At 44.2% G+C, this 21,251-nt stretch overlaps 1 long non-coding RNA gene across 2 annotated transcripts; it reads right to left on the reverse strand.

The window, feature by feature from the left end:
* Positions 1-159: 159 nt before the first annotated feature.
* LOC140384876 (uncharacterized) lies at positions 160-20,782 on the reverse strand. 2 transcript variants are annotated; one of them, XR_011933190.1, is made up of 5 exons: positions 20,750-20,782; positions 8,076-8,105; positions 3,562-3,591; positions 1,304-1,333; positions 160-207 (listed from the first exon to the last, which is right to left on the reverse strand). It is a non-coding gene; the product is annotated as an uncharacterized lncRNA (long non-coding RNA). The 2 variants fall into 2 exon arrangements; XR_011933189.1 differs by lacking the exon at positions 20,750-20,782 and adding an exon at positions 11,044-11,076.
* Positions 20,783-21,251: the final 469 nt, after the last annotated feature.

Consider the following 21,251-nt stretch of genomic DNA (forward strand, 5'->3'; position numbering starts at 1 on the left):
GTGTTAAGCCAACTTGTGACACGAATAAAAATTGTTACCACAATAACATCCTGTTTACCCGCCCACCCAATTACTATTTAGGACCCCCCTCAATCCTGTTGGAAGCGAAGCCAATATAAATAAAAACATGAACTAGATTATAAACCTTGTCTACTTTACCTTTTGTTGAAGATGGTCTTGGAAAATAAGGCTGGCTGCTTATTCCTCCTGGAATTAAAAAAGAAAATGAACAAATAAGTCTTCTCTGGTGCTCGAAGAACTCTCAATCATTCACTCTCACGAATTAGAGGTCTGCAGACTTCACGCCCCAATATCATGATCATGTCCTTCTTGTTTTCTACCTCTAACATAACCGGATGGTTATTGAAGTTGGTGTGCTTAACACATGAAAAGATTGATTTGAAGGTGCGAGTGTATTAAAATCTTGGACAAATAAGTCGACACAATTGTGTTGTGAGTGTCAAGCCTGATGCACGGCCCCCGATGGGACAAGTTCCCGAACGTGCATTTGACCCATGGTCTGAGCGATCGGGAACCCGGCGTGGCGGCTGCGGGCTGTGTCCAGCACCACCACAGTCGGGCGGGGGCCGTGCTGTTGGCCGTTGGGGCTGAGGCGAGGACTGGGGGGACTGGTGGGGAGGTGGCCCGGAGTGTAGGAGATGTCCTGTGTGGCATATCTAGCAGGCCGGGTGCACGCACGGCTGGAGCAATGTTGTACGGTGCGACAGCTGCAGGTCGTCGCCGTGCGCATACACGGCCACGGACCCAGCAATTCTCCACCCGTTTTTGCCGTGGAGGCTAGGCGTTTTACATGGCGCGGCTGCAAGCCCCTCCCCGGCCGGAGGATCGGTGCTGGGGCATCATCGATTTTTTTTGATGTAAAATGCCACGGATCCTCCTGACATAGCGTGAATATCGGAGAATGCAGCCGCTGGTGTCTGAAATTTGTACTGGATATGCTGAGTGGACTGACTCTGGTTTCCTCATTGGTGTTCAGGGAGTTTGATTATTTGGATTTGCCCATATACACTGGGATGATAATACTTGCTCATTTCAATCACTGCTGTTGACATTTCGCAATTCACTCAATCACACATGGGGTGGTGAGGTATGGTGTTGATCTACTTTTTGTGGGCAGCACATTTCTGCTCACTTTTATTCTGGTGGATATTGTTTCAATTTTCGAATTATTTGTACATTAATAGTTGATACACTCAATGATGCAGCCACTGGTGAGGTTACAGTTAGTGCAGATGTGGAAAATACTTATGACTTTGTTGACGCGATGTGGTTAAGTTGATACCTGTTGTTGAAGTTGCTCCTGTTGTTGACTCTGGAAGGATACAATTGATGAATTAAGTGTTGAGAATACAAAATGATCTTGTTATCAGAGAATGTTCCATGGGACGGGATTCTCCGTTATCCGACGGCAAAATCGGAAAACGGGAGAATAGCATCCGACGCCAAAATTGCTGCAGGCGCCCATTTGATGCATTTCTCTGTCACCACAGAAACGGCGTCAATGCGTTTCACTCCGCACATACAGTAGATACCGTTAGCATATCATTAGCGGGCCCGACCCAGCATTGTCCAGGGCCACAACGAATCTCCGCCTACGATGGGCTGAGGTCCCGAAGGCGTGGTTCACTTGTGCTTTAAGAAAATCAGGAGACCGGCGTCGTGGCTAGTGAGGGAGACAGAGATGAGGTCAGACATGGATAGGAGTGACTGCAGGTTGCTGGCCCGGATTTTGCCCCTGCTTTCTGGGATGGGATTCCCTGTCTGGGCAGTGAGAGAGGTTTATGGGGGAGAAAGGAGATTTGGGGGAAATGCGGGGCGGACCAGTCGCGGCCACTGTGTAGCCCAGTGGACCTGATTGGGCACAGAGGTACGCACCATACTAACAAGTTGATCTTTCACCCCCAGCAGACAATGGATATTGGGACACAACCAGGAATGTTGGTGTTCCTACTGGTGGCTGCAGCCCTGGGAGAAGCCCTGCTGCTATGCGAGTGTGAACTTCTTGAGGAGGAGGAAGCAGCAGCAGTTGCGCAGAGTGCAGCAATGGAGCGAGCAATAGAGAAGCGGGCAGCAGAGACACAGGTGGCAGCCATCCAGGTTGGAGAGCCTCATGTGTAGCAGCAGCTCCTGTCATTCGAGGACGTGCCAGATCGGCGTGCCGCCGCTGACTCTGGCTGTGCAGAGAGACAGTGCGACAGATCTGCCAGATGATGGCACACCAGCAGGGAAATGGGGGAGCTTACACACTCCCGGTGGCCATCGAGATGACGGTCGTCCTGAACATTTACGCCACGAGGTCCTTTCAGGCGCCAAGTGAGGAATTGTCTTAGATCTCACAGACCTTGGTGCACAAGTTCCAATGAAAATGGGGAAACATTCATAACCAGCTGGACGAGTCTCATGCAGGTTATTCCACCCATGCAATTTGGTCCAGGAGGCAACACTTAGTCTCCTCAATGGAGATTCCTGCACTGTGCCTCACTCAGAAGTCTATAAACGGATCATCTATTGTTCAGCGTTTAGACTGGGAACTCTGACCATGAACCTAGGTTAGAATTTGATTGTAATTAACTCCAAGCTTGTTTAAATTGCATTTATTTCAGTGTGCTTGTCTCTTTCTCAATCAGAATCCCCTATTTCCCGGTTTATACTTGAATTCCCAAAACCAAAGTTTGGATTCATATGATGAATCCCAAAACAGGTATGTGGTACAGCACACACTTATATGAATTACATGCACGCACCACAGAAACGTACAGAGTGAAAATTGTTCTTGATTCTTGCCACCTGCTGCTACCCCGATTCTCCCTGCAGGAACGTTGTACCAGCTACTCCACTCTGATCCCAGAAAAAATGCCATTGGAGACTCACTGGAGAAATTTCTGGGGCTGAGGCCTACTTTAGGCAGGTGTCCCATTTACTTTTGTTATATTACATTGTGTAATATATGTTACTCATTTGCTTCTTTCCAAGATGATCCTGTACTCGATGTTCATTTACACTCCAGGTCTCCAATTAAAGCAAATTGTTTGTTGAGTAACGTTCGCAATAAAACTGCGAGTTTGGTCTCTCTTCACTAACTCAACTAGAGATTAAATTAACAATATTAGACATATCTAAACTATGATTAACTACACCTGCACTCTGAGCTATCTCCCTCTACCTCTGTCTGCTAGTCACACCCAACATGAAGAGGAGGGAACTCGGCTTCAGCTTGTCTTTCTTCCCATCTCTAGTGCTGCCATCTAGTGGTTATCTAGCTGTTACTTCTGTATATTAACCCTTTATATGCATAGAGATATGCAGATCACTACAACTTTCAGAGATGCTGCAGGTTTTAAATTAGTGATGAAGAAATAGTTGAGTTCTGAATGAGTAATTACATGGATATTAACTGACTAATCTTCTAAATTACCCAAGTTGGACAGGTAAAAGTTGACCTCTTTGGTATAGAAATGGGAAACTCTCTTGTTCACAGGAAGAAATATTAATCCAAGATTATGGAAAACATATGTTGACAGAATGTTGTTTTTTACATACTTGTTGTTGAAGTTGATGTTGATGTTGATGCTGTAAACAAAACAGTTAATGATGTGAATATACAGAATGGAAAATCATTCCATCACTTCTCAATTCAGAATCCCAGTTGTCAAGTGAGTGGGGAACATTGATTTAATGAGGGAGTGCTGAATATATTTGGAAAAGGAAGATCGACCGTGCATGTGCAGCAAAGGTGATAGCATGTTACAAGGAATGGTTGAGAGAGGAACCATTATATCTTTACACAGCAAAGTGAATAAACATTTGAAGCAGGGGAAGGTACTGGGACCTGTATTAATATCAGAGTAATGAGGATGGATTTAGACAGCTGTTGGAAAAAGGAGCACAGAATCCAATGGGACAATTTGTGCTGATAATTTTTGACTTTAGTACAATTTCACACTTACTCAATGGAAATTTGCTGTACAAAATCAAAGGTTAATTCCGAAATATTGGGTAAAATATTTCCGATTCATGAAATACTGCTGTTGAAAATTGCAACTATGTAGACATTGGGTGGAATTTAATGCCCTCCTCCATGCTGAATTTGGTGGCAGTGCGGCATTTCATCAAGCAGCCAGAGGTGAGTTGTGAGCTCACTGCCTTCCTGCCTCTGCCCGATGAAGTCCATGGTGTGTCAGCTCCTGAATGGCCTCCTCAGCCCACCAGCAACTGAGGCACTTAAGTGGGCAATTCCACTTTGGATTTGTGGGGGTGCACTTATTGAAAGTCATACGGTGTCTGATCACTGGACTCAGGATTGGGAAGGGGGGTTCCCTTTGAGAGACATGCCGTTGCGGGCCTAATATTGGCTGACTGCTCGTCATAGAACATAGAACATGGACATTACAACCCAGTACAGGCCCTTCGGCCCTCGATGTTGCGCCGACCTGTGAAACCACTTGAAAGCCCACCTACACTATTCCCTTATCACCCATATGTCTATCCAATGACCATTTGAATGCCCTTAGTGTTGGCGAGTCCACTGCTGTTGCAGGCAGGGCATTCCTCGCCCTTACTACTCTCTGAGTAAAGAACCTACCTCTGACATCTGTCCTGTTTCTATCTCCCCTCAATTTAAAGCTATGTCCCCTCGTGCTGGACATCACCATCCAAGGAAAAAGGCTCTCACTGTCCACCCTATCCAATCCTCTGATAATCTTGGATGGCTCAATTAAGTCATTTCTTAACCTTCTTCTCTCTAACGAAAACATCCTCAAGTCCCTCAGCCTTTCCTCATAAGATCTTCCCTCCATAGCAGGCAACATTCTGGTAAATCTCCTCTGTACCCTTTCCAATGCTTCCACATCCTTCCGATAATGCGGCGACCAGAATTGCACGCAATACTCCAAATGCGGCCGCACCAGAGTTTTGTACAGCTGCAACATGACTTCATGGCTCCGAAACTCAATCCCTCTACCAATAAAAGCTAACACACCATACGCCTTCTGAACAACCCTCTCAACCTGGGTGGCAACTTTCAGGGATCTATGTACATGGACACTGAGATCTCTCTGCTCATCCACACTGCCAAGAATCTTACCGTTAGCCCAGTACTCTGTCTTCCTGTTATTCCTTCCAAAATGAATTACCTCACACTATTCTGCATTAAACTCCATTTGACACCTCTCAGCCCAGCGCTGCAGCTTATCTATGTTCCTCTGTAACTTGTAACATCCTTCCGCAGTGTCCATAACTCCACCGACTTTAGTGGCATCTGCAAATTTACTCACCCATCCTTCTACGCCCTCCTCCAGGTCATTTTGTAAAAATGACAAACAGCAGAGGTCCCAAAACAGATCCTTGTGGTACACCACTAGTAACTGGACTCCAGTCTGAACATTTCCCATCAACCACCACCCTTTGTCTTCTTCCAGCTAGCCAATTTCTGATCCAAACTGCTAAATCACCCTGAATGCCATGCCTCCGTATTTTCTGCAGTAGCCTACCGTGGGGAACCTTATCAACTGCTTTCCTGAAATCCATATACACCACATCAACTGCTTTACCCTCATCCACCTGTTTGGTCCCCTTCTCAAAGAACTCAATAAGGTTTGTGAGGCACGACCTACCCTTCACAAAACCGTGTTGACTATCTCTAATCAAATTATTCCTTTCCAGATGACTATACATCCTATCTCTAATAAACCTTTCCAAGATTTTGCCCACAACAGAAGTAAGGCTCACTGGTCTATAGTTACCGGGGTTGTCTCTACTTCCCTTCTTAAACAAGGGGACAACATTTGCTATCCTCCAGTCTTCTGGCACTATTCCTGTAGACAAGGATGACTTAAAGATCAAAGCCAAAGGCTCAGCAATCTCTCTCCCTAGCTTCCCAGAGAATCCTAGGATAAATCCCATCTGGCCCAGGGGACTTATCTATTTTCACACTTTCCAGAATTGCTAACACCTCCTCCTTATGAACCTCAAGCCCTTCTAGTCTAGTAGCCTGAATCTCAGTATTCTCCTTGACAACACTATCTTTTTCCTGTGTGAATACTGCCAAATAATATTCATTTAGCACCTCTCCTATCTCCTCGGACTCCACGCACAACTTCCCGCTACTCTCCTTGACTGGCCCTACTCTTACCCTCGTCATTCTTTTATTCCTGTCATATCTATAGAAAGCTTTAGGGTTATCCTTGATCCTACCTGCCAAAGACTTCTCATGTCCCCTCCTGGCTCTTCTTAGCTCTCTCTTTAGGTCCTTCCTAGCTACCTTGTAACTCTTAAGCGCCCTAACTGAACCTTCATGCCTCATCTTTACATAAGCCGCCTTCTTCCTCTTGACAAGTGTTTCGACTGCTTTAGTAAACCACGGATCCCTTACTTGACCACTTCCTCCCTGCTTGACAGGTCCATGTTTATCAAGGACACGCAGTAGCTGTTTCTTGAACAAGCTCCACATTTCCATTGTGCCCATCCCCTGTAGTTTTCCTCTCCATCCGATGCATCCTAAGTCTTGCCTCATCGCATTATAATTGCCTTTCCCCCAGATATAACTCTTGCCCTGTGGTATATACCTATCCCTTTCCATCACTAAAGTAAACGTGTCGAATTGTGGTCACTATCACCAAACTCCTCACCTACCTCCAAATCTAACACCTGTCCTGGTTCATTACCCAGGACCAAATCCAAAATGGCCTCGCCTCTCATTGGCCTATCTACATACTGTGTCAGGAAACCCTCCTGCACACATTGGACAAAAACGGACACATCTAAAGTACTCGAACTATAGCATTTCCAGTCAATAGTTGGAAAGTTAAAGTCCCCCATAACAACTACCCTGTTGCTTTCGCTCCTATCCAGAAGCATCTTTGCAATCCTTTCCTCTACATCTCTGGAACTTTTCAGAGGCCTATAGGAAACCCTAACAGGGTGACCTCTCCTTTCCTGTTTCTAACCTCAGCCCATGCTACCTCAGTAGACGAGTCCTCATCAAACGTCCTTTCTGCCACCGTAATACTGTCCTTGACTAACAATGCCACCCCTCCCCCTCTTTTACCACTTTCCCTGAGCTTACTGAAATATCTAAACCTCGTCACCTGCAACAACCATTCCTGTCCCTGCTGTATCCATGTCTCCAAAATAGCCACAACATCAAAGTCCCATGTACCAACCCATGCCGCAAGTTCACCCACCTTTTTCCGGATGCTTCTGGCATTGAAGAAGACACACTTTAAACCACCTTCCTGCCTGCCGGTACACTCCTGCAACTTTGAAACCTTACTCATGACCTCACTACTCTCAACCTCCTACATACTGGAGCTACAATTCAGGTGGCCAAGCCCCTGCTGAACTAGTTTAAACCCTCCCGAAATGCATTAGCAAATTTCCCCCCCAGGATATTGGTACTCCTCTGGTCCAGGTGTAGACCATCCCATTTGTAGAGGTCCCACCAACCCCAGAATGAGCCCCAATTATCCAGAAATCAGAAACCCTCCCTCCTGCACCATTCCTGTAGCCACGTGTTCAACTCCTCTCTCTCCCTATTCCTCGTCTCGCTAGCACGTGGCATGGGTAACAACCCAGGGATAATAACTCTGTTTATCCTAGATCTAAGTTTCCACCCTAGCTCCCTGAATTACTGCCTTACATCCCTATCCCTTTTCCTACCTATGTTGTTGGTACCTAAGTGGACCACGACTTGGGGCTGCTCCCCCTCCCCCTTAAGGACCCCAAGGATGAGCCATCATTACAGAGGTTGGCATTTAATGAGCACGGCCTTCTGGAACAGAGACTGTGCAGGGCACTCACCCCTTCTCAAGACGATGACCAAAACTCTCATCACCGACAATGAAGTCTTTCGAATAATTAATGCACATTCTTCTGATTAATAAAGTTATTATTTTACTAACATGAGAAGATATACTTATTAGCAATACTAAATAATCCTGTGATTTTTAATAGTGAATGCAAATTATTGAGTTCTGAAATCCACCGTCATTCTCATTGCAATGAATTTGTTGTGAGGTGAATGGGAAATCATTCAATTTATATTAGCAATTTGATACCTGTTGTTGTTGGTGCCATTGTTGTTGTTGCTGCAAAGTAAAGATTTGGAAGTTTGAGTGAGGGGAATATTGCGCAACTACATCATATTTCAGTGAGAAATGCTGATATGAGGTAAACCAAGGTACCTGCTCACAAAGACTCTACCCTGAATCAGAATCATACAGTGCAGAAGGAGGCCATTTGACCCATCAAGTCTGCACCAACCCTCTGAATGAACACTTGATCCATGTCCACCTCATGGTCAACACCACCCGATCCGCAAAAGCTAACCTGCACATTCCTGGCCACTAAGGGGTAATTTAGCAGGGCCAATTCAGCCACTCAACATATGTTTGGACTGTGGGAGGAAAGTGGAGCACCAGGAGGAAAGTCATGTGGACAGCAGTGGAGCAAGGCACCTGGCCAAAGATTACAATGAAGGTGTTAGATTTTGGTGGAAGGTGAGATGGAAGTGAGATGCAGGGAGGTGGGCTTTGGTTGGCCTCTCGAATGTGACGTTTGAGGGACAGGAGTGATGCAACAGGCACAGAGCGAGTACTCACGCAAGCTGCCCTGAGGAGGTCATTTATCGTTTTCCTGCCCCCGTCCCAGTACTGCTGGTGAGGCAGGCAACACTCACTGCCTCTGCAACCTTCCCCGACTTTGTTAACACTGGCGGGATTCAGCCTCCGGACCACCCTGGCGAAGAGGGTCTCCCTCCTCTCCTCCACCTCGTCCAGCATGCAATCGAGCTCTGATTATAAAATCATGGGGCAGATCTCCGTGAACCTATCTTCTTGGCTAAAATCAGGATGTTTTGGGAGTGGAGGGCATATAAGCAGCTCCAGCTAGTCCGAATCTCCAGCACCAATTTCAGACCTAACTAATCGGTTGTCAGGGGAATGGGATTTCCTACAAATTCTCAAGGGTAGAGTGCTGGACTTGTTGTATCTCCTGACTCGCTTCTCGAATAAAGCCACAAAAGAAATGCGAGCCAGCTATCACAATGCGAAGGTAGTCCGACGAATTTCATAAAAGATTTTCCTTCAGTAAAACAACAGTATCTGCGCGAGACACGGAACATCTCACCGGGTCATGTTTCCATTCTAATTGGCTCTGCTGTGGCCAAACTTTTATCCTCATACTGGGTAACTTTACCTGCCCTCAGCAGGAGAGCACAAATTCCAAAGATCATGGGTACACAATCATCCCCAACTGGATGCGTCACATGCAGATTATTCCACCCATGCAATTCGGTCCAGTGAGCAACACTTCGTCTCCCAAATGGAGAATCCTGCACTGTGTCTCCACCCAGAATTCAGGAAATCAATCATCTAACTTAGGTGGATGGCCCATTTGCTTTCAGAGAGGCTGCAGGGTTTAAATCAGCGATGGAGGAAGAAGTCGAGTTTCCGAATCAGTAATTACCTCGATATTAACTGAATAATCTTCTATTTTACCGGAGTTGGATAGGTAAAGGTTGACCTCTGTGGTTTAGAAATATTGCTTAGACTGCAAAGTAATATTTTAATGATGATGATCAATCTTAATTTGTGCACTTTTTAAGACTGATAAACACCATTGTTACATATTTTTAAAAATTCCATATCTGATGTTGAAGCTGCAGTTGGTCCCAATGCTGAACGGGATACAGTTGATGATGTCAGAGTAGGAAGCATCAAAATGATCCATTTTTATCAATGGAAAATATCAATAAACAAGTAATTGAAAATCAATCCTTTCATTTTAACTGAATTAATTTTGTTCTTGATTAACCTCCAGTTATACCTCAATTCGTATTCATTTCATAAGTTATTGAATTTTTAGGTAATATTGCAAACGAAGTATCTGTATGTGTATAAAGATATTGAAGCTGGAGAAGAGAAGCAGCGTGGTAGCACAGTGGTTAGTCCTGTTGCTTCACAGCGCCAGGGAACCAGGTTTGATTCCCGGCTTGGGTCACTGTCTATGCGGAGTCTGCACGTTCTCCCTGTGTCTGCGTGGGTTTCCTCCAGGTGCTCTGGTTTCCTCCAACACGTCCCGAAAGACATGCTGTGAAGTAATTTGGACATTCTGAATTCTCCCTCTGTGTACCCGAGCAGGTGCCGGAATGTGGCAACCAGGGGCTTTTCACAGTAAGTTCATTGCAGGGTTAATGGAAGCCTACTTGTGACAACAAAGATTATTAGTTTCATTTATTAACAGCATGTAATGCAGTGAGAAGTGGCAGCTTCTGAGCTAATGTTATACTGATGGGAGCAGGATTTTCAATTGGTAGCTTCTGATGGAGAGAGTTTAGCTTTTTGATCAATTTCTGCTCATCAGAGTTGTCACTCATATTCTGCTGATTTCTGTGATCAAGGAACCGGGAGTTAAAGTGAAGAATGATGCTGTGGGAATAGGGGAGGGTGTTGGTTTCACCGAAAGGGCTCTTTCTTTTCCATTTGTAGCGTATTTGGAAAACCAATGAAAGGGGGCATTAGTCTGTGAATAGGAAAGCGATTGATAGTGGCTGAGCAGAGTGCCAGATTAATGAATGCATTCACTTTTATTGTTGTCTGCACTTGCGAGCCAACACCCATTTTTGAATGATGTATGTTGTTGTCCCTTCTCAGGGACTGTCAGTTGCAGCTTCCTGATAAGTGGATAGACTGGGGTACGGTCTTATTCAGGCAACTAATACTAAAGAAGAATTGGAGCCTGTTTAGCCTATTCGTTGATTCCAACAGTTCAGTGACCATTTGTGCACTAAATCCAGGAAATTCATCATGTTGGGTATGCAAAGCACACAAAAATATTTCCTTCATCCTGGGAATCCTGACTGCTGCAGAATAGGAACCTACCATATTAATATTGATCTGACTACAGTCTCCTTTTGTTACAGTGTTGAGATTGAGCTGGGAAAAAATCTTCCTCTGTGCAACATAATCTGATAAGATTTTACTAATTTGCCTCATTTGAATAAAGTAAAATTAAAATATTCCTTACTTGGCAAAGTGTCTCCAACTGGACTTTCACCTGAAAGACATAATTTGAAACAAATTGATCAATTGAATGACAAATGTTCAACATTACAACGATGAATTTATGTCTCAAGAATCACTGGAGATGAAATGCTAAGAATGGGAATGCTAAATGATGATTCCATCAACTTTTAATGAAATTAGCATGTTGTCAGGTGGCCATGAAAAGATTCAGCCCTGTTTCTCCTGCTAACAATAATCGTAACGCATTAAATTAATACATTCCCATTGGTGTTTCAATCTAAAACGCCAGGCCAATACATGAGGCTTTTTAAACTATCTTCATTCTGAAGACATTACTGAATGCATATTGTCAATATCATACCTGTTGTCAAAGTTGATGGGATTGTTGTTGCTGAAAGGCAAGTAACTCAAGATGTAAGTTGGGAAAATATAACATTTTCAGTTGAAGATCTCCCTTGTCAAGTCAACAGATGAGATTTTATAACCACAAATTTTAGACTCGTTGGTTGGAAGCTGGAATATAGCCCAGGAGAGTTGGCCAATCACAGTAAAGACGTTTAGTGTTTAGGACTGGCTTTTAGGCCCAGATTCCAAAAGAACAACCTTCTTTTGAATTGAAAATATCGACTTTGCAGTTAGGTGCATCCTCGGGAAAATCTAGGTTGTTTGCATGAGGTCATGACTTGGCCAGACTACCCGAACTGGCGCTGGAGTGTGGAGATTAGGAGATTTTCACAGTACTTCATTTCAGTGTTAAGCCAACTTGTGACACGAATAAAAATTGTTACCACAATAACATCCTGTTTACCCGCCCACCCAATTACTATTTATGACCCCCCTCAATCCTGTTGGAATCGAAGCCAATATAAATAAAAACATGAACAAGATTATAAACCTTGTCTACTTTACCTGTTGTTGAAGATGGTCTTGGAAAATAAGGCTGGCTGCTTATTCTTCCTGGAATTAAAAAAGAAAATGAACAAACAAGTCTTCTCTGGTGCTCGAAGAACTCTCAATCATTCACTCTCACGAATTAGAGGTCTGCAGACTTAACGCCCCAATATCATGATCATGTCCTTTTTGTTTTCCACCTCTAACATAACCGGATGGTTAATGAAGTTGGTGTGCTTAACACATGAAAAGATTGATTTGAAGGTGCGAGTGTATTAAAATCTTGGACAAATAAGTCGACACAATTGTGTTGTGAGTGTCAAGCCTGATGCACGGCCCCCGATGGGACAAGTTCCCGAACGTGCATTTGACCCATGGTCTGAGCGATCAGGAACCCGGTGTGGCGGCTGTGGTCTGTGTCCAGCACCACCACAGTCGGGCGGGGGCCGTGCTGTTGGCCGGGGGGGCTGAGGCGAGGACTGGGAGGACTGGTGGGGGGTGGCCCGGAGTGTAGGAGATGTCCTGTGTGGCAATACCTGGCAGGTCGGGTGCACGCACGGCCGGAGCAATGTTGTACGACCGACCGCTGCAGGTCGTCGCCGTGCGCATACACGGCCACGGACTCGACAATTCTCCACCCGTTTTTGCCGTGGAGGCGAGGCGTTTTACACGGATCCTCCTGACATAGCCTGAAAATTGGAGAATGCAGCCCCTGGTGTCTGAAATTTGTACTGGATTTGCTGAGTGGACTGACTCTGGTTTCCTCATTGGTGTTCAGGGAGTTTGATTATTTGGATTTGCCCATAAACACTGGGATGATAATACTTGCTCATTTCAATCACTGCTGTTGACATTTCACAATTCACTCAATCACACATGGGGTGGTGAGGTATGGTGTTGATCTATTTTTTGTGGGCAGCACATTTCTGCTCACTTTTATTCTGGTGGATATTGTTTCAATTTTCTAATTATTTGTACATTAATAGTTGATACAGTCAATGATGCAGCCACTGGTGAGGTTACAGTTAGTGCAGATGTGGAAAATACTTATTACTTTGTTGACGCGATGTGGTTAAGTTGATACCTGTTGTTGAAGTTGCTCTTGTTGTTGACTCTGGAAGGATACAATTGATGATTTAAGTGTTGAGAATACAAAATGATCTTGTATCAGAGAATGTTCCATGGGACGGGATTCTCCGTTATCCGACGCCAAAATCGGAAAACGGGAGAATAGCTTCCGACGCTAAAATTGCTGCAGGCGCCCATTTGACGCAATTCTCTGCCCCCAAAGAAACGGCGTCAATGCGTTTCATTCCGCACATCCAGTAGATACCGTTTGCATATCATTAGCGGGCCCGACCCAGTATTGTCCGGGGCCTCAACGAATCTCCGCCTACGATGGGCCGAGGTCCCGAAGGCGTGGTTCACTTGTGCTTTAAGAAAATTAGGAGACCGGCGTCGTGGCTAGTGAGGGAGACAGAGACGAGGTCAGACATGGATAGGAGTGACTGCAGGTTGCTGGCCCGGATGTTGCCCCTGCTTTCTGGGATGGGGGGCCCTGTCTGGGCAGTGGGAGTGGTTTATGGGGGAGAAAGGAGATTTGGGAGGAAATGCGTGGCGGATCCCGCAGCACCAGTCGGGGCCACTGTGTAGCCCAGTGGACTTGATTGGGCACAGAGGTACGCACCATACTAACATGTTGATCTTTCACCCGCAGCAGACAATGGATATTGGGACACAACCAGGAATGTTGGTCTTCCTACTGGTGGCTGCAAACCTGGAAGAATCCCTGCTGCTATGCAAGTGTGAACTGCTTGAGGAGGAGGAAGCAGCTGCAGTTACGCAGAGTGCAGCAATGGAGCGAGCAATAGAGCAGCGGGAAGCTGAGACACAGGTGGCAGCCATCCAGGTTGGGGAGCCTCATGTGTAGCAGCAGCTCCTGTCATTCGAGGACGTGCCAGATCGGCATGCCGCCGCTGACTCTGGCTGTGCAGAGAGACAGTGCGACATATCTGCCAGATGATGGCACAACAGCAGGGAAATGGGGGAGCTTACACACTCCCGGTGGCCATCGAGACGACGGTCGTCCTGAACATTTAAGCCACAAGGTCCTTTCAGGCGCCAAGTGAGGAATTGTCTAAGATCTCACAGACTTTGGTGCACAAGTTCCAATGAAAATGGGGAAACAATCATAACCAGCTGGACCAGTCTCATGCAGGTTATTCCACCAATGCAATTTGGTCCAGGAGGCAACACTTAGTCTCCTCAATGGAGATTCCTGCACTGTGCCTCACTCAGAAGTCTATAAACGGATAATCTATTGTTCAGTGTTTAGACTGGGTACTCTGACCATGAACCTAGGTTAGAATTTGATTATTTATTTCAGTGTGCTTGTCTCTTTCTCAATCAGAATCCCCTATTTCCCGGTTTATACTTGAATTCCCAAAACCAAAGTTTGGATTCATATGATGAATCCCAAAACAGGTATGTGGAACAGCACACACTTATATGAATTACATGCACACACCACAGAAACGTACAGAGTGAAAATTGTTCTTGATTCTTGCCACCTGTTGCTACCCCGATTCTCCCTGCAGGAACGTTGTACCAGCTACTCCACTCTGATCCCAGTAAAAATGCCATTGGAGTCTCACTGGAGAAATTTCTGGGGCTGAGGCCTACTTTAGGCAGGTGTCCCATTTACTTTTGTTATATTACATTGTGTAATATATGTTACTCATTTGCTTCTTTCCAAGATGATCCTGTACTCGATGTTCATGTACATTCGAGGTCTCCAATTAAAGCAAATTGTTTGTTGAGTAACGTTCGCAAAAAAACTGCGAGTTTGGTATCTCTTCACTAACTCAACTAGAGATTAAATTAACAATATTAGACATATGATTGACTACACCTGCACTCTGAGCTATCTCTCTCTACCTCTGTCTGCTAGTCACACCCAACATGAAAAGGAGGGAAATCGGCTTGAGATTGTCTTTCTTCCCATCTCTAGTGCTGCCATCTAGTGGTTATCTAGCTGTTACTTCTGTATATTAACCCTTTATATGCATAGAGAGATGCAGATCACTACAACTTTCAGAGATGCTGCAGGTTTTAAATTAGTGATGAAGAAATACTTGAGTTCTGAATGAGTAATTACCTGGATATTAACTGATTAATCTTCTAAATTACACAAGTTGGACAGGTAAAAGTTGACCTCTTTGGTTCAGAAATGGGAAACTCTCTTGTTCACAAAAAGAAATTTTAATCCTTGATTATGGAAAACATATGTTGACAGAATGTTGTTTTTTACATACTTGTTGTTGAAGTTGACGTTGATGTTGATGCTGTAAAGAAAACAGTTAATGATGTGAATATACAGAATGGAAAATCATTCCATCACTTCTCAATTCAGAATCCCAGTTGTCAAGTGAGTGGGGAACATTGATTTAATGAGGGGGTGCTGAATATATTTGGAAAAGGAAGATCGACCGTGCATGTGCAGCAACGGTGATAGCATGTTACAAGGAATGGTTGAGAGAGGAACCATTGTATCTTTACACAGCAAAGTGAATAAACATTTGAAGCAGGGGAAGGTACTGGGACCTGTATTAATATCAGAGTAATGAGGATGGATTTAGACAGCTGTTGGAAAAAGGAGCACAGAATCCAAAGGGACAATTTGTGCTGATAATTTTTGACTTTAGTATAATTTCACACTTACTCAATGAAAATTTGCTGTACAAAATCAGAGGTTAATTCAGAAATATTGGGTCAAATGTTTCCGATTCATGAAATACTGCTGTTGAAAATTGCAACTATGTTGACATTGCGTGGAATTTAATGCCCTCCTCCGTGCTGACTTTGGTGGCAGTGCGGCATTTCATCAAGCAGCCAGAGGTGAGTTGTGAGCTCACTGCCTTCCTGCCTCTGCCCGATGAAGTCCATGGTGTGTCGGCTCCTGAATGGCCTCCTCAGCCCTCCAGCAACTGAGGCACTTAAGTGGGCAATTCCACTTTGGATTTGTAGTGATGCTCTTTATCAATGTCTGATCCTTGGACACAGGATTGGGAAGGAGTGTTCCCTTCGAGAGACACGCCCTTGTCCTTGCGGGTCGAATATTGGCTGACTGCTCGTCATGGATGGAATTTGGACCGCAAGGTTGAGCCATCATTGCAGGGGTTGGCATTTAATGAGCACGGCCTTCTGGAACAGAGACGATGCAGGGCACTCACCCCTTCTCAAGCCGATGACCAAAACTCTCATCACCAACAATAAAGTCTTTTGAATAATTAATGCACATTCTTCTGATTAATAAAGTTATTATTTTACTAACTGGTGAAGATATACTTATTACAATTATGAAATAATCATGTGATCTTTAATAGTGAGCACCAATTCTCGAGTTCTGAAATCTACTTTCATTCTCATCACAATGAATTTGTTTGAGGTCAATGGGAATTCATTCAATTTATATCAGCAAATTGATAACTGTTGTTGTTGCCATTGTTGTTGTTGCTGCAAAGTAAAGATTTGGAAGTTTGAGTTTGGGGAATATTGCGCAACTACATGATATTTCAGTGAGAAATGCTGATATGAGGTAAACCAAGGAACCTGCTCACAAAGACTCTACACTGAATCAGAATCCTACAGTGCAGAAGGAGGCCATTTGACCCATCATGTCTGCACCAACCCTCTGAATGAACACTTGATTCATGTCCACCTCACGGTCAACACCACCGGATCCACGAAACCTAACCTGCACATTCCTGGCCACTAAGGGGTAATTTAGCAGGGCCAATTCAGCCACCCAACATATGTTTGGACTGTGGGGGGAAAGCGGAAAACTAGGTGGAAAGCCATGTGGACAGCAGTGGAGCAAGGCACCTGGCCAAAGATTACAATGAAGGTGATAGATTTTGGTGGAAAGTGAGATGGAAGTGAGATGCAGGGAGGTGGGCTTTGGTTGGCCTCTAGGGGAATGAGGGTAATGTGACATTTGAGGGACAGGAGTGATGCGACGGGCACAGAGGGAGTGACTCACGCAAGCTGCCCTGAGGAGGTCATTTATCTTTTTCCTGCCCCCGTCCCAGTACTGCTGGTGAGGCAGGCAACACTCACTGCCTCTGCAACCTTCCCCGACTTTGTTAACACTGGCGGGATTCAGACTCTGGCCCACCCTGGCGAAGAGGGTCTCCCTCCTCTTCTCCACCTCGTCCAGCATGCAATTGAGCTCTGATTCTAAAATCATGGGGCAGGTCTCTGTGAATCTATCTTCTTGGTTAAAATCAGGATGTTTGGGGAGTGGAGAGCATGTAAGCAGCTCCAGCTAGTCAGAATCTCCAGCACCAATTTCAGACCCAACTAATCGGTTGTCAGGGGAATGGGATTTCCTCCAAATTCTCAAGGGTAGAGTGCTGGACTTGTTGTATCTCCTGACTCGTTTCCCTAATAAAGTCCCAAAGGAAATGCGAGCCAGCTATCATAATGCGAAGGTAGTCCGACGAATTTCATAAAAGATTTTCCTTCAGTAAAACTACTGTATCTGCGCAAGACACGGAACATCTCACCGGGTCATGTTTCCATTCTAATTGGCTCTGCTGTGGCCAAACTTTTATCCTCATACTGGGTAACTTTACCTGCCCTCAGCAGGGGAGCACAAATTCCAAAGTTCATGGGTAAACAATCATCTCCAACTGGACGAGTCCCATGCAGATTATTCCACCCATGCAATTCGGTCCAGTGAGCAACACTTTGTCTCCCAAATGGAGAATCCTGCACTGTTTCTCCACCCAGAATTCAGGAACTCAATCATCTAACTTAGGTGGGTGTCCCATTTGCTTTCAGAGAGGCTGCAGGGTTTAAATCAGCGATGGAGGAAGAAGTCGAGTTCCGAATCAGTAATTGCCTGAATATTAACTGAATAATCTTCTAATTTACCGGAGTTGGATAGGTAAAGGTTGACCTCTGTGCTTTAGAAATATTGCTTAGGCTGCAAAGTAATATTTTAATGATGATGATCAATCTTAATTTGAGCTCTTTTTAAGACTGATAAACACCATTGTTACATATGTTTTAAAATTCCATATCTGTTGTTGAAGGTGCAGTTGTTCCCAATGCTGGACGGGATACAGTTGATGATGTCAGAGTAGGAAGCATCAAAATGATCCATTTTTATCAATGGAAAATATCAATAAACAAGTTATTGAAAATCAATCCTTTCATTTTAACTGAATTAATTTTGTTCTTGATTAACCTCCAGTTATACCTCAATTCGTATTCATTTCATAAGTTATTGAATTTTTAGGTAATATTACAAACAAAGCATCTGTATGTGTATAAAAATATTGAAGCTGGAGAATATAAGCACCGTGATAGCACAGTGGTTAGTCCTGTTGCTTCACAGCGCCAGGGAACCAGGTTTGATTCCCGGCTTGGGTCACTGTCTATGCGGAGTCTGCGCGTTCTCCCTGTGTCTGCGTGGGTTTCCTCCAGGTGCTCTGGTTTCCTCCAACACGTCCCGAAAGACATGCTGTGAAGTAATTTGAACATTCTGAATTCTCCCTCTGTGTACCTGAGCAGGTGCCGGAATGTGGCGACCAGGGGCTTTTCACAGTAACTTCATTGCAGGGTTAATGGAAGCCTACTTGTGACAACAAAGATTATTAGTTTCATTTATTAACAGCATGTAATGCAGTGAGAAGTGGCAGCTTCTGAGCTAATGTTATACTGATGGGAGCAGGATTTTCAATTGGTAGCTTCTGATGGAGAGAGTTTAGCTTTTTGATCAATTTCTGCTCATCAGAGTTGTCACTCATATTCTGCTGATTTCTGTGATCAAGGAACCGGGAGTTAAAGTGAAGAATGATGCTGTGGGAATAGGGAAGAACATAAGAACATAAGAACTAGGAGCAGGAGTAGACCATCTGGCCCCTCGAGCCTGCTCCACCATTCAATGAGATCATGGCTGATCTTTTGTGGACTCAGCTCCACTTTCCGGCCCGAACACCATATCCCCGAATCCCTTTATTGTTCAAAAAACTATCTATCTTTATCTTAAAAACATTTAATGAAGGAGCCTCTACTGCTTCACTGGGCAAGGAATTCCATAGATTCACAACCCTTTGCGTGAAGAAGTTCCTCCTAAACTCAGTCCTAAATCTACTTCCCCTTATTTTGAGGCTATGCCCCCTAGTTCTGCTTTCACCCGCCAGTGGAAACAACCTGCCCACATCTATCCTATCTATTCCCTTCATAATCTTATATGTTTCTATAAGATCCCCCCTCATCCTTCTAAATTCCAACGAGTACAGTCCCAGTCTACTCAACCTCTCCTCGTAATCCAACCCCTTCAGCTCTGGGATTAACCTAGTGAATCTCCTCTGCACACCCTCCAGTGCCAGTACGTCCTTTCTCAAGTAAGGAGACCAAAACTGAACACAATACTCCAGGTGTGGGCTCACTAACACCTTTTACAATTGCAGCAGAACCTCCCTAGTCTTAAACTCCATCCCTCTAGCAATGAAGGACAAAATTCCATTTGCCTTCTTAATCACCTGTTGCACCTGAAAACCAACATTTTGCGACACATGCACTAGCACACCCAGGTCTCTCTGCACAGCAGCATGTTTTGATATTTTATCATTTAAATAATAATCCCTTTTGCTGTTACTCCTACCAAAATGGATAACCTCACATTTGTCAACATTGTATTCCATCTGCCAGACCCTAGCCCATTCACTTAGCCTATCCAAATCCCTCTGCAGACTTCCAGTATCCTCTGCACTTTTTGCTTTACCACTTATCTTAGTGTCGTCTGCAAACATGGACACATTGCCCTTGGTCCCCAACTCCAAATCATCTATGTAAATTGTGAACAGTTGTGGGCCCAACACTGATCCCTGAGGGACACCACTAGCTACTGATTGCCAACCAGAGAAACACCCATTAATCCCCACTCTTTGCTTTCTATTAATTAACCAATCCTCTATCCATGCTACTACTTTCCCCTTAATGCCATGCATCCTTATCTGATGCAAAAACCTTTTGTGTGGCACCTTGTCAAAGGCTTTCTGGAAATCCAGATATACCACTTCCATTGGATCCCCGTTATCTACCGCACTGTTAATGTCCTCAAAACATTCCACTAAATTAGTTAGGCACGACCTGCCCTTTATGAACCCATGCTGCGTCTGTCCAATGGGACAATTTCCATCCAGATGCCTCGCTATTTCTTCCTTGATGGAGGGTGGTGGTTTCACCGTAAGGGCTCTTTCTTTTCCATTTATAGCATATTTGGAAAACCAAGGATAGGGGGCATTAGTCTGTGAATAGGAAAGCGATTGATAGTGGCTGAGCAGAGTGCCAGATTAATGAATGCATTCACTTTTATTGTTGTCTGCACTTGCGAGCCAACACCCATTTTTGTATGATGTATGTTGATGTCCCTTCTCAGGGACTGTCAGTTGCAGCTACCAGATAAGTGGATAGACTGGGGTACGGTGTTATTCAGGCAACTAATACTAAAGAAGAATTGAAGCCTGTTTAGCCTATTCGTTGATTCCAACAGTTCAGTGACCATTTGTGCACGAAATTCATCATGTTGGATTTGCAAAGCACACAAAAATATTTTCTTCATCGTGGGAATCCTGACTGCTGCAGAATAGGAACCTACCATATTAATATTGATCTGACTACAGTCTTCTTTTGTTACAGTGTTGAGATTGAGCTGGGAAAAAATCTTCCTCTGTGCAACATAATCTGATAAGATTTTACTAATTTGCCTCATTTGAATAAAGTAAAATTAAAATATTCCTTACTTGGCAAAGTGCCTCCAACTGGACTTTCAGCTGAAAGACATAATTTGAACCAAATTGATCAATTGAATGACAAATGTTCAACATTACAACGATGAATTTATGTCTCAAGAATCACTGGAGATGAAATGCTAAGAATGGGAATGCTAAATGATGATTCCATCAACTTTTAATGAAATTCGCATGTTGTCAGGTGGCGATGAAAAGATTCAGCCCTGTGTCTCCTGCTAACAATGATCGTAACCCTTTAAATTAATACATTCCCATTGGTGTTTCAATCTAAAACTCCAGGCCAATATATGAGGCTTTTTAAACCGTCTTCATTCTGAAGACATTGCTGAATGCATATTGTCAATATCATACCTGTTGTCAAAGTTGATGGGATTGTTGTTGCTGAAAGGCAAGTAACTCAAGATGTAAGTTGGGAAAATATAACATTTTCAGTTGAAGATCTCCCTTGTCAAGTCAACAGATGAGATTTTATAACCACAAATTTTAGACTCGT

The sequence above is a fragment of the Scyliorhinus torazame genome, chromosome 10 (genome assembly GCF_047496885.1).
Source record: "Scyliorhinus torazame isolate Kashiwa2021f chromosome 10, sScyTor2.1, whole genome shotgun sequence".
Taxonomy (NCBI): Eukaryota; Metazoa; Chordata; class Chondrichthyes; order Carcharhiniformes; family Scyliorhinidae; genus Scyliorhinus; species Scyliorhinus torazame.